General features: G+C 37.0%; 1 long non-coding RNA gene across 1 annotated transcript; it reads left to right on the forward strand.

Annotated features, from left to right (window-relative positions):
• The first annotated feature begins 1105 nt into the window (after positions 1 to 1105).
• LOC145425458 (uncharacterized) lies at positions 1106 to 7424 on the forward strand. The gene is made up of 3 exons (XR_013906147.1): positions 1106 to 1244; positions 6464 to 6588; positions 7176 to 7424. It is a non-coding gene; the product is annotated as an uncharacterized LOC145425458 (long non-coding RNA).
• Positions 7425 to 7801: the final 377 nt, after the last annotated feature.

The following is a 7801-nucleotide window of genomic DNA, read 5'->3' on the forward strand; positions in this document are numbered from 1 at the left end:
AAAGTAGCATTGATTTTCTGGAGGAACTCTGCATAATGTCCGAGTGGTATGTGCAAAAGAAGAAACCATTAAAATTTGATGTGGATACTATGCATCTTTTTAAAAATAAAAAAACATCTGAAAATATGGCATTCATCTTATTTTAAGATATACTCATTTCTGTATTACAAGAGTTATATTTTGCTTAGTCAATGACAAGAACAGCTCATGGTGGAAAAAAAAAAGCTGCAACTGAAAGGCTTTGTTTTACCCAATCTTGTAAAGTTGCTAAATGTTGGTCTACGTAACAGTTTTGGGTTCTATAGCCAAGAGACCAAGAAAACATAAAAGAGACGAAACAGAAATAGTGGATCAGCCACTGTATTACTTAAAACACTAAGTACATACTTATCAATTGCAGGTAGCAACACTTTTTTGATAAAGCTTATAGTTAAGACTAGATCAGTTGACCCTGAACAAACCCTTAATATTGCTGCACTAGTCTCTAAGTGCTGCAAGATTTCATGTAATATACTGTGATGCACTGCGCACTTCTCCTCCACTCACCTCCTTTCACTCCCTACATGTTTACATAGCTCTGCAGAATGTTGACTGTCTGTGCTCTTTCTTTCCTTGTGTCTTTCTTCTTTTCTCTTTTCCCCACACCCCTCAGCTGGTCATGGCAGATGGTTGCCTTGCCCTGATCCAGGTCCTACTGGAGTGTTTCCTTCTGTTAAAAGGAAGTTTTTCCTTCCCATCGTAGTAAAGTGCTTGCTCATAATTTAATTGTTGGGATTTTCTCCCAAACACTGTAAAGTACGTCCATTACACTAAGGTGACTGTTGGTTTGATCTGTTGACCAGTGAGTTTCAGACCTGCTGCCGCTTATACCCTGAAGATCGCTTGTGTGATTTTCCATTTAGCTCCCATACTCTCCATCTTACTAACTTCAAACAACTAAAAAAAAATCACCTTAACTTAAATAAAACCTACACTATCGTTGCCTTACATTTCTATTTCTGTCTTGTACTGAAGTGTGCCTTTGCCACTATTTCTAGTCATTTGCCATTATTATATACTACCATCATGGATAACAGATAGTCCTTTTTGCTACCAATAGTATTGCTTTTGCATCACAGGTGGGAGAATTTCTACGTATACATCCAAAAATAAACACGTCTGTTTCCCATTAAGGCAAAGCTGCATGTGTCTTTCTATCCAGACCAGTGGGTCCACCGCCCAGATGTTTTTTCTGCCCCCCTCAGGTAGGATGAACAGACAGCAGACTTCTTTGTATTATGTGTTTGAAGCTGTTCAACCTAAATATAGCTGTACAGACAGCTGCTCTTGCTTTAATTTCAATCAGGGATCCTGAAGGAACAGGTAGAACTGAATGTTCACTTAAATTATTCTGTTGTTAAAAAAACAACAACAACCAAACAAAAAAACAAAACACTCTTGCTTTGAAGTAAAAGTGATTCCTGCTGCGTCCTTCTTGAAGGGAAAATGTTGTATTTTTTTTTCATTTGTTTTGTTTTTTAACCCTTCTTTCTTGAAATTAAATCCAAACAGAACAAAGGTTCATCCATCCCTGGAATGTAGCACTTATTGTTTTCAGGCTTGTATAGATAACCGAGGAAGAAAAAAAAAGGATCTGGTCTGTTTTTAATACTCTTACAAAGTTATATAACTGTACTCTACTGCCCAGTAAACTTTAGATTATTTAACTAACGGAGACAGACAAAAATTGCAGTGTCACCATAAATCCAGAGTTTAATAGTGTGCCAGTCTTTGATCAGTTGTTTAAGTACAACTATAAATAGAATGGATTCTTCCTAATGCTGCACAAGGTCTCTGCTTAGTGTATTTTGGAAAAGAAAAATGTCCTCAAATCCACCTTATCGATATCCTTTTGAGTCACGGCTCTGTGTTGAATGTATAATTTTCACAAGGTTCTTAAAAATGACGAAGAAGGCTTACTGGTCCAAAATTCACAATAATAGAAAGGAAGGAAACATGACTGCTGACACCACAGTACAATGGATTTAAAGATTGCCCAAAAAACGTATTTGTTCTGTAGAAGTTATGGAACACAGGCCACGGCATGCTTTCTCTGAAAGATTGATGATTTATGTAGTTTTGATAACCCGAGAAAAGGTCACTTTAAATAACCACTCACAGCAAAGGCCCAGATCCACAGTCTTCTAGATTTCCCCTCCAGGCTAAAAACTTGAAAACAGCCACACAGATGGAAGTCTCATAGTCCTGAGCAACTGAGAAAATCATTCATCTACACAAAGGCGTTATACAAAAACTCAGTGTGTCTGCTGTTTATTAGACAATATAGATCATCAGAGGCCAATGCACAAAAAGACAAACCAATAACATTGGCCTTTCCCACTTACAAGATTGTTATAGCACTTTTATCTAGTTTTCTCATGTGAAACAGTGCGTGTAAAACACCCTTTTATACCGATTGTAAAATACTTGCTTTGAAATAGGTGCTATAAACATACCCAGTCTGTCTAATGACCTAACCTTACCTAAATAAAATGTGAACATACTATATACCTAAAATGTAGAACAACAACTACAGACCTCATAAATAGCCATGTGTAAACCCTTACAGGGAATTATTAATTCTATCATGAATACACGACAAACTGCAGAAATAAAAGGTGAACTCTGTTGTGTTTATACCCAGTTAATTACAACATATTACATTGATATTCCTGTTAAAACTTATGAGGCACAGTACTTGCAGAAGGCAGCACTTACTTGTGTTGCCTTTGAGTCCTGAATGAATGCTTGTTTAGCACATTTTCAGTATAAACTGGCTGCTACTTCTGTGTTGACCTGCTTGGTTTGTTTGGCCAGGGGAATTCTGGGCAAACGAGTTCAGACGGCGAGGGGTGACGTGGGGACGCAGTAACAGCTGTGTTTGCTAGGACAAGGCAGAGACATGTGTTTGGTTTCTCCTCTGTGTACCTCCCAAGAGCTCTACAATGCTGAAGTTTGGCCACTTGAATAAAATGCACATCCAAATTAGGGCAATCCACATAGTACACACAAAAATACAAAGAGAAAGACTTGCGATTGAGTAAAAAAAATGAAAAGTTGAAAGTTGAGTGAGAAGCAACACGACTGGCTGTTGGCCACTGTGATGCAGGCAATCCTTGAAATCCCCTGCTTACACAGTAAGAACCAAAACTGCCACATAGGCTCATAATTTGGGTTTTTCCACTGTGAAGAAGGACACAGAAGCACAGGTCTAATCGTCCACGTGTTCTTTGTTGAGTAATGTCTTCCATGGTGTGCATTAGTTTCCAGTAATCAGTGTATCATGTACATGTACTTATATCTTGGTTTAAGAATCTGGCAATTGACAGGTGACGTCTTGAAAGTCAGATGTGAGACATCGAGAATTAAAAATTTTATGGTTATGTACCAACTCAAGAACAGCTGTGTTCTCGGGAAGAAAGCACAGCCATGTTTTGGTTTTCTTGTCTTCATACCAGAGCACTACAGCGAGAGAGAGATAGAGAGACAGTGGGAGAGCACTAAAGTTGTGCAACAGACTTGCGCATTTGTGATGCATTTAGTAACCCCTCGCAGGCTGGGTTTTTCAAGTGCAAAGAAGCAAGTGCAACATGTGAAAAGAATTAATAAAACAATTGCAAAGTGTGTGTGTGTGTGTGTGTGTGTGTGTGTGTGTGTGTGTGTGTGTGTGTGTGTGTGTGTGTGTGTGTGTGTGTGTGTGTGTGTGTGTGTGTGTGTGTGTGTGTGACTTACTACTGGGTCATTGTGTCTCAGATAAATCAGACCTAACTGGCTTTTGCAATTTAATGTTTGTTTGTTTTTTTATTACTGTGTGCTGCTGAAATGCTGGACTTTTATTCATCTTCATTTCTTAACAATCCAATAGTCCGGCAATTTTTGATGCTTCTGTCCCAAACTACAGATCCTGATTAATTTTGATGGTAAGAACAACTGGTGAAGATTTCAGGCTTTTATCCTAATATTCTGTGATATATTAATGTTCAAACATTGCTGCAAAAAGTGACAGTTTTTCAAAAAAATAAATCTTGAAAAGTAGTTGATATATGAAGCTAAAATTTCACAGCACGTATTATATATGTTCAAACACTGTGCTATAAACATTGTAACAAAAATGGAGATAGCTGAGCAGGAAGTGTTCTGAAAATTGGTTGATTTGAGATGGAATTACCCTGCTAGGATCTATTAGTGAGTCATTCATGTGTTATTTATGCGTCTAGACTTTATGATGCTTTATATGATGCAATTCACATACAGGATCCAGCAACTTCACGGCTTGTTTGCCTGCATGATGTCTGTTCTCCATCTGTATGCCTGATGACTTTAATCCTCTCTCTGTCATAACTGACTTTCAAGACACACTGCCAGTGACCAGATTAGAAGCCTTCTTAATCCAAGACATAAATTTACATGATACACTCATTTGCTGGAGCTAATGCACATTCTGAAAGACATTACAATAAGTACTAAAAGACAGATCTTCAGAAATGCGTTCGTTTATACAGTTAAAATGTTGGGTAGTAATAAATTAAGGCAAATGATTAAAGTTTCTGTGAAAGTTTCTTTGCCTTCCTGTAGCAAATATCCTGCAATAACCTTTAAATCTAGTTCACCTCTGATACCTCTTTCCCTAAACAAATATGCACAGTGTAAAACTTGATTCCACGACCTGCCTCCTTTCAGTTTGAAGCCAGCCTGAGATTTACCAATGATTTTTGGACACATAACAAGGAAAATAGCAGAAAAGCAAGACTTTATAAACTGCAGCTCACTTCGTCTCAATCTTCTCTAGCACTTTTTCTGAACTCAGAGCAACATCTGGCTCAAACCTGGAACCACGTCTCTGACCTTTTAAAAGACAGCAGGTTTTCTAGCGATATAAATAATACAAAATGAGGTCAACTCGAGATTTATCTGTTTGCACTACTTTTGTGAAAGTGTTAATATTTTAAGATTCAGTAACCTGGTAAATATTAACATTACAAATGGGGAAAGTGCACTTTTTGGTACATAATGTACCACATAAGGAAGAAAAGGACATTTTGTCTTGTGTGGAATTTCCACAAAACCAAGTGTTTTGTAAGATGTATGTTTCCATGTGGCTCTCAAGCTGGGGACCATCCAACAGCTTAAACTGTCAGAAGAGTCATCATCCGTGTCTTCTGTTCGAACACATTTTATTGTCGTGCGGTGAAATCATATTTGTTTAACGACCGCTCTGCTTAGATTGGGCGTATATTATTATTGCGTTTTCATTTTGTTTTGAATTCAGGCCAGTGTTTCGACTGACTTTCGGAACAATTTGTTTTTATATTTTTTTGAAAAGGCAGTAGCGCCCGTGCTACAAAAGGGACTTCAAAATAAAACAGAAGCAGCATTGGTAGTCTTTTACTATTCAAATTAAGTCATCTAAAAGCATACAGCGTAAAATTATTATAGTATTTTAAGCAGAAATTCATAATTAAGCACTGAGGAGGCAAAAAAGCAACCTGTTATGAAACCGTTTTTATTGTCTACTTTACATAATACACTTAGGAGAAAGGGTGGGTGGGGGTTGGACTGCGATACAACACATCTACAACTGCACAAGAGTTGCTAGCTGTAAATAAAAGCTATGTGCGTTTTCCTGGAATTAAGTACAGCTGTGTGGCAATGGAAAGGAAAATGCACGAAGACGATGAGAAACACTGAATAACACAGACAAAGTGGGACAACGTAAGCAGAAAAACGTGTTTGTCATCTGTGTCTCAAATTAGCATGTGTGTGGCTAAAATGCTTGTTTTTTATTAGTTTTCCACAGTTTTAACTATTTATCTCTGGTACATTTAGTGCCAAGGGTTGATATAATAACAAGACAAAGCTAAAAACCTGTTTGCAGACAGTCTAGTTAGTAAAAGTGTGCAGAAAATTAAGCACACATGTTACTCAGAAACAGAGGTGTGCTATAAATTAGAAGTACCCAAAAGGTTTGTTTCCTTTTTCAAACTAGCATCCAGCGTAATGGTTACCTAAGAGGATTTGAGATTAAACAAGTTGAAAAAGAAAACTTTTTGAGCTCCCAGATGACATGACTCTTTTCTACCTTTATATTTGTCCAAGGCCATTTTGGACAATAGTTGAAATCTGGAGAAATCCTTTGGAATTCGGAGCAAAATATAGTGCAAAATATAGTGACCAGTATGCTCCAGCAGGAAGCAGCATCCTACACAGCAAATTCAAAAGTGTTAAATTTTTTGGTGTTAATAGTCTTCTTGCAAAAGTAGAGTTAATTTTACTCTAAGCAGAGTCACATTCTTTTAATGTAACTCTGAGGTGTAAAATGATAGTAGTTAAAATCGAGTGTTAAAAATGAGTGTTTCTCTGTCAAATCTGGAGGTGTTACAATGGAAACATTAACTCTTGACCTCTTAACTCTGAACTCCTAGAGGGGCTATGACACCAACAGAGTAAATTCACAGACTCCGCCCTCAGCACCATAGGCTCCAATCGAAGCTGAAGTGAAGCCGTTTCAGAACATTTTGCTCTACATATTTGAGTTGTTTGCCATGCTTGGTAAGTCATTTTTTTCAAAGATTGTTTCAATTGTTATTAGCTTTTACTTCTGTGGCTCTTTGGAGTTGAGACAAAGCTGTGTGAAAGGCATTAGCCATGTTGCTCGGTGATAGCATAATATTCTGTTTTAGCTAGCTGAAAGGTATTGTTTGCGGGCAAATACCACAGCCTTGAAAAAAAGCTTGCATGTGAATTTTCAGTCAAACTTTTGGTCAAATACACCTAAAACAATGTGTAGAATGTGAAATGTTGGTGTAATGGTGCTACTTGAAGCCTGAAAACGATCGCCCATAAAAAAAACAACAACGAGCAAACAGCAGTAGCTGACGTCCTGACTGGATTCTACGTTAGCATAGATCCCTCCAGAGTTTTGTGCACACGGTTTAGGTAAAAATGAAAAAGGTTGAGGTTTTACATTTAGTTCAGTATTACCTGTTACCTGTGTCCTTGTCTTTTGGGAAAATACTTTACACAAGTAATGGCTCAAAGAGGATTCCTTTTTTTTTTTTTTACTGTGCTGCAATTGTTTACTGGATTATTTGTGCCATTAATTAGTGTCAACTAATTTTTATTCAATCTCCACACAGGATATGCTTGTGAAGATGGAATATGGGGGAGAGCAGAAGTGCGTTGAAGTTCCACAAAGGGATGAATGAAGGACATGCATATTGTATTAAAGAAATAAGTGATGAGAATGCTGTTATTTGCATTTACCATGTCAGACCTTTTGATAAACAAAATTCTAATGAAAGTGAGAACATGTATACTGTTACATCTTTCAGAAAATGTTTTGAAATTGGGGTGCACAGTTCAGAATAAATGTTTTTCAAAAACCATTGCATCTTTTTAGTAAATGTTTATTTCCAAAAGAAATTTCTAGAAGTTCAGAACAGTAAAATTCCCGCTTTTTAGAATGAATTAGAAGATAACTCTTACGTAGTTAAACTAAAATACTCTTTGAGAGTTAATATATAAACTCTTAACACCAAGTGTTAAATTATCAACTCCAGACAGATTTGGTGTTTAACACTAAATCAGAGTTAACGTACCAACTCTCCAAAAAGAGTTAAATTAACACTCTCTGGTGTGGACCCATATAGACACTTTAATAGTGTTGAAATCAAATCCGACAGTGTTAATTTGGACATGCTGGATTTGCTGTGTAGAGTGACATCCTAGATAAAAGTATTTGTTTCAATTCAATTCAGTATTA

The sequence above is a fragment of the Astatotilapia calliptera genome, chromosome 1 (genome assembly GCF_964374335.1).
Source record: "Astatotilapia calliptera chromosome 1, fAstCal68.1, whole genome shotgun sequence".
Lineage (NCBI taxonomy): Eukaryota > Metazoa > Chordata > Actinopteri > Cichliformes > Cichlidae > Astatotilapia > Astatotilapia calliptera.